Source organism: Hydra vulgaris, chromosome 09 (genome assembly GCF_038396675.1).
Source record: "Hydra vulgaris chromosome 09, alternate assembly HydraT2T_AEP".
NCBI lineage: Eukaryota > Metazoa > Cnidaria > Hydrozoa > Anthoathecata > Hydridae > Hydra > Hydra vulgaris.
The window spans coordinates 35,738,686-35,744,883 of record NC_088928.1 but is presented as its reverse complement, the minus strand read 5'-3'; the positions used below and the strand labels follow the sequence as shown (position 1 = coordinate 35,744,883).

Below are 6,198 nucleotides of genomic sequence, written 5' to 3'. Positions count from 1 at the left end.
TATATATATATATATATATATATATATATGATTCTTTTTTCTGTTCTTTTTCTTGCTTTTCTTTTGTATTGCTTAATTCAATTATATACGCGCAACTTTGAATTAACAATATAAATAATTTTTTTTTAACTTTTTAAATATATGACTTTTTCATTTTCGCTTTTATATTATATCTATAAGTTAAAATTTATTATTTTATATCTATTAGTTTAGAACTTATTTTAATTATAATCTTTTACAAATAACTTTTTTTTCATTAACAATTCATATTGATTGAGTTTCAGTTTTAAACATTCACTTTTTTATTATTGAGTTTAATCGCCATAGCATTCCTCAAAACATTTAATAAAAGTTCTTAAATATACATTTTATCCATCAATGTTTAACGACTATCAAAAACTTTAAATACTTCGGAAAAAATAAGGATATAATTTGTTCAGTTTGCAATGTTGTCCGCATTTTCTTTTTCAACTTGATATTTGCTTTATTCACTTGTTAACGGGTTCTTACAACTCTCAGCTGCGGATTGTTTTTTTATGTTTTATTTTAATTTGTTTTATTTTTTAGCTCATATCACATATAAGTCCTAGCAACAAACTCCATATTTGTTGGAGGGAAATCGAATTTTTTTTTTTCCCATAAATAGCCTGGTCTAAGATTTCCATTTTTTTTAATTGCAATGTACCATTTTTTCGTTACTGCCTTAAAATATGTTCTAGAAGATTTTTCACTATGCAATTCTTCAAATACACAGTCCATGTTGTTGCCATTTTTCTAAAATAAATATAACAGTATCTAAACAATTTTGTAAGCAAAAAATGAAACATAACCTCATGCCATTAAAAAGAGTATACTTTTGAGAGCACTTTACTCTTTAATATAGCTAAATGATTATAAATGTGAAAAACCCATTCCAAACTAATTCCAAATACAAAAGGTTAGGGTAAATTTTTTTTTGAGACAGAAATTAACTTTCTAGCAAGATGAAGTGTACTACCCCTTCAAAATAAAGAGGTAACACATTTTACATGGCCGTGAGTTTCACATATAACTAAGGGGTCGTCCATAAAGTACGTACGCCAAAAATTTTGAAATTTAACCCCCCCTCCTCCCTGTTGCCATGCGTACTTTTATGTCCCCACCCCCCCCCCCCCTTAAAAGTACGTACGTTTCTCAAATAACCCCCTTCCCTTATAATACCCCCCCATCCCATCCCTCCTTTATTTTTTTTTCTCAAGAAAAAAGTTTATTTAAAAAAAAAATGGAGTGTACCTTAGATACTATATACGACCCCAAAGCTCTTTGTTTGCGCATTTTAAAAACGTCTTTAAGTATATATGCAAATAATAATTTAAATAAATTTAAAATACAGCAAAGGTTAGTGTGTACTTGGGCGAGAGGTTAATGCAGCGGAGATGAGATCCAGGTTCGATTCCCGGTGATATCCATGTAAATCTTTATTTTTGTTTTAATAACGAATCAAATGTAAATAAACATACTTAAGGTGGACGTTTTTTTCAGGCACCCCTCTTTAGTAAGTAAAAAACGGGTCTTACGTGAGATCAGTAATATTGAAAACAAAGGGTAAAACCCAGTGGGAGGGGGCAACAGCAAATTTTGTGCCCTTTTGCTAATTTAAGAAGCTTTTTATTTTAGCAAAACCTAGCGGTGAAATTTGGAAGATTTTGAGATGCCATTGACACGTTTTTTTTGGGGGTGACTCCGTCCCATCAACCACGGCCCTCAGGTCTTACTCAGGGCCAGTATATAAGGGGTGGCATGTGTGCATGGGCCCCCTCAGGATTTTTTGATGTTCCAGATAGAACACTTTCACACATCGTGCAAACTTAAGTTTGATAATATGCCAAATGAGGTGGCCTTGCAAAAAATTTGGATGGCGGAGGCCTGGGAACAAAAAGCCCTAAAGCGTTTGCGGCCTCCGCCATCCCGATATTAAATAGTTAAAAAAAAAAAATAAACATAAAATTTTAAAAGTAAAAGAAAAATTATTATATTAGTTTTAATTACAGCTATTATAAAATTTTATTTTTAAAGGTATTACAATTTAAATCAGGTAAACTAGATAAAAATTATCTTAACAACAAAGAAATACCTGAACAATCAGTGTTTTGCTTGTAAAATTAAAACAAATGTAACGGTTAGCTTTAATTCCTCTGATTCGAACCAAATTGTAGCTAATAGATTCAATGCTCAGATTGGCTAAAAAAAAAAATTTTAAACTTTTTAACAATGTGATTTAATCTTATAGGCAATTTGTTACGGGTGAAACTTTAGTATTAATTAAAAGCAAATATTTGACAGAATAACAAACTTATAAAATAATAACCAAGGCGTTTTGAAATCCTATTTCATTAGCTCATTAAAATCCAGGTGCAATCCTTATTAAAAGGATAGTTTGCACTAGTGAATAGACGCTTGTCTCTCTGCGCAGTAAAAACTTTTTTTAAATAATAATTACATTTAAAAATGTAGGGTTATGCACACTATTAGAAAATAAAACTTTTACTTCAAGGAATACTCTACCAATTAACATACAATCTAACAAAAAAGCAAGACCTAGCTTGGAAGCTATAAAATGAAAAGTACAGAAGAGGAAGACATAGCTGAAAACTATGAAACGACATGTGCAAAAATCTTTTGCAAAAACTCATGGCTCAAAAATTAGTAATGGAACCAGATGAAATCAAATTTCTAGCTGCTATAAGCTTGAGAAGAAAGCATGCAAACGTTATAAAAGCATAAAAAATTCATTGATCTAAAAGAAAAATATTTGTAATGTTTTGTAAGATCAAGTAGTTATGTTATTTACACATTTCGTGCAAATAAAGCATCACTTTGGTCTCTTTGCATAATTTCTGCACAATATCAAAAATTTTCAGAGTTATACCATAATGATTTGATAAATTATTGTGAGAATTTAAATATTACTATAAACTATTACGCTCATAGATGGTTCAGATATTAGTTCGAAGCATTTATGTAATGAATTTCAAATATTTTTCAACATTATTCTAGATAGTGTTTTATCTTCTATTGATTTTTACGTTTATTTATTATCATAGTTTGAATACTGCTAAATGTCGGTATAACCCTTCGTATAGTTATGACGATTCCAATCACCGTTACCTCGGGTAAAAAACCTTTTTCCATGTTAAAATTAATCAAATTCTTTTTGTGAATGACTATGACGCAAGAACGCCTAAACAGCCTGGAAATGATATCTATCAAACAAGATATCTTGCAGCCTTTGAATTATTCAAAATTAGTTCAAGACTTTGCTGCCATCAATGCAGGAAAAGCTAATTTTTGTTGAATGTTAGAAATACGCATGAACTTGAAAATTGTCTGTGTGAAAAACTCGATTTGCGCAAAATCTTAAACATACAATGTTCTAAAACAATGAAATTATTAATATTAATTAGTATTAAGAATCATAATTAAGCTCATAAATTTTTTGTTTAATTTCTAGAATTTTCATTGTATGCTTTCGGCTCACCCAATGATATTTTAAAAATAACTAGATATATAACCGCCGAAATTTTTTTTTATCAAAAATCAATTGGCGAAGACAAGGTCCTGTCTACAATGTCAAGTGTTGGTAGTGCTATAAATTTCAAATATTGAGAAAAAGAAAAATAAGTTCGTTAAGTGACGAAAGCGGTGAACAAAATATTGAATCTAAATAAACACGCAGTATTGAATTTGAACTATTTCATTAAATTAACAAAAATCTAAAATGATAAAAATTCTGAATATAAAAAAAAACCCACAACTTTACTAGACTAACATTAAATAAACTAAAAAGACATGACAAAGATTTCAATTACGAAATTCGGTTTCGTGAACCCAGATACGCCCGTAGCTAGTTTTAGCAAACTCATCAGCAGTACTTTTTACTCTCGACACTTAAGTCTTTTTTCTGTTTCTCTGTTAACTAAACAAGTATGAATGTATGACAATGTTTTTAAAAAATAATTTGCGTACAAATTTTATTTTGAAAGTTTCATCGCACATTGTCCTCAACAATTAGAATTTGATCGGAAGTTTTGTCCGAGACCTTTTAAAACATTAAATTGACCTCCATATAACTGTTCAACGCTTTTGAGCCTGTCTATGCTATAACAATATAAATTATACCTTAACAAGATAAAATAATTAATAATAAAATTTATATCAAAAACTTATTAGAGAAATTTATACTTCATAAGAGTTAATAAAATAACTTAATAAAAAAAATTTCAACTTACAATAAATAGAAGTACCAGGTCCTTTTGCATTGACTGAATCTTTTTGAACCTGGAGAACTTTTTTGCTTTTGCTCGAAAACAGCTGAATCAATCTGTTTGATAGAACGACAATTTTTTTATCTTTCCAAGTGATTCCATGCAATTCAGACTGATTATTTAGCATGGCGAAAAGCTGCATAAAACGTTTAAAATATATTAAACTTTATTTCTCATTTTAACAATAACAATTCTATGAGGTCAATATGATATTTGCACTATTAAAAGAAAATAATCATATTGAAATCTCAATATTTTGCAATTATATGCCTAATTTAAAACCCTTTGTCGATAAGCACTTTAAAATTAATGTTTTTATATTAATATATATGTAAGGCTAAATCATGATAAAAGTAAATATAATTTTAAAAAAGTTTCAATGAAGAAGATTAATTTTAAAATATGTATTTACATAAAAAAAAAAACATAAATTTAAAATATTTTTAGCTATAAAGCGTCTAGAATTGGATTAGATCAGATAAAAACCGTTAAATACACAAAAAAGTTTTTTTTCTATTTCAGTGTTTGTTTTGTAATTATTACGGGGTTTTGCAATTCGCTTCTGCTAATAAATCACCGATACAGGAAATCCTACTACAATCGAATTAAAGAATTAATCGCTGCATTTTACATCTTAGTTACCTTGTAACTTAAGATGTTAAAATGCCCAATGTTTGCCACAGAAAACTTGGAAACGAAAAAATAAATTGATATTTATTTTAAAAATCAAAAAAAAATATTTTTACAATTTGTAAACAATTTTTGCTCAAAAAAAACAGCTTAAAGGTTCGAAAGAAAAATTTACAATGAAAAGTAGCTTAAACACTGTAATAAATCAGAAAATCTCGCATTAAACATCAGACATACCAGCATCAAAAACTTTTTGAACATAAATGTTGCTTAAGAAATGATTATAAATAAATGGATTTTTTTTTTCAATTTATAGTAATTAAAAAAAAAAACATCAGAAGAATAACCGCAAGTTGGGTGAAATAAGGTGAATTATCGCTAAAGAAATATAACATTTAAAGCATCAAAGTTTACCTCTGAACTCCAGTACTGTTTAATACTTTGGCTGAAATCAGCCGTACCATATCTAAGATAAAAATTATTTAAATTTAGATTTAATCAATATAAACCTTTTGTGTTACGCAGTATTTTTTTTGAAACTAAAATAAAATATACTAAACCAAAAAAATCAATATTATAGAACACAAACTTACATTTTTTGGATACTAATGATGCTGATAAAAATTTTCATAATTATATTCATTTTTTGAAAAATTTTTTGGCTGTTTTTTATCAGAGATTCAATTTGAGGATAGAGTACGGAACCTTTAATTTAATCTCACTTTAATGTACGCATAAGTGTCAAACACTTGACAGCAAACACCCGTTATAGTCTTTCATCAAAAATATTTGTATGAAAATTGTTCTCAGGTTTAAATATCCGTTGAAGATTAAAACGAATTTTCGTTGTCGAAATGTCGATGTTTATTCTTCGTTTTGTCTATAACGACAATTATGATAATAATAGACGGAGCCTTGTTTTCTTATTCGGAAAATTCAAAATGTGCAAATGTACTTCGATTTATTTATCACTTCTAAATAATTACAATAATAAATAATTTATAAACATAATTAAGTTAAATATATATATATATATATATATATATATATATATATATATATATATATATATATATATATATATATATATATATATATATATATATATTACATTTAAAAATAGATTTTATATATAAATATAAATTTATCAAAAGTGAATGTGTGTACACGTGCGTTTGAATGCGTGTGTTTGTGAGTGTGCGTATGTATTCTGAAAAATTTGTGTATATATGCATATATATATTATATAGTATTTTAAAACTAC

The 6,198-nt window shown here is 27.6% G+C and overlaps 1 long non-coding RNA gene across 1 annotated transcript; it reads right to left on the bottom strand.

Annotated features, from left to right (window-relative positions):
• Positions 1 to 297: 297 nt before the first annotated feature.
• On the bottom strand, positions 298 to 5,909 carry LOC105843569 (fibroblast growth factor 8b). Its single transcript, XR_010641069.1, has 5 exons — positions 5,528 to 5,909; positions 5,349 to 5,400; positions 4,269 to 4,440; positions 2,114 to 2,220; positions 298 to 774 (listed from the first exon to the last, which is right to left on the bottom strand). It is a non-coding gene; the product is annotated as a fibroblast growth factor 8b (long non-coding RNA).
• Between the last annotated feature and the right edge of the window lie 289 nt (positions 5,910 to 6,198).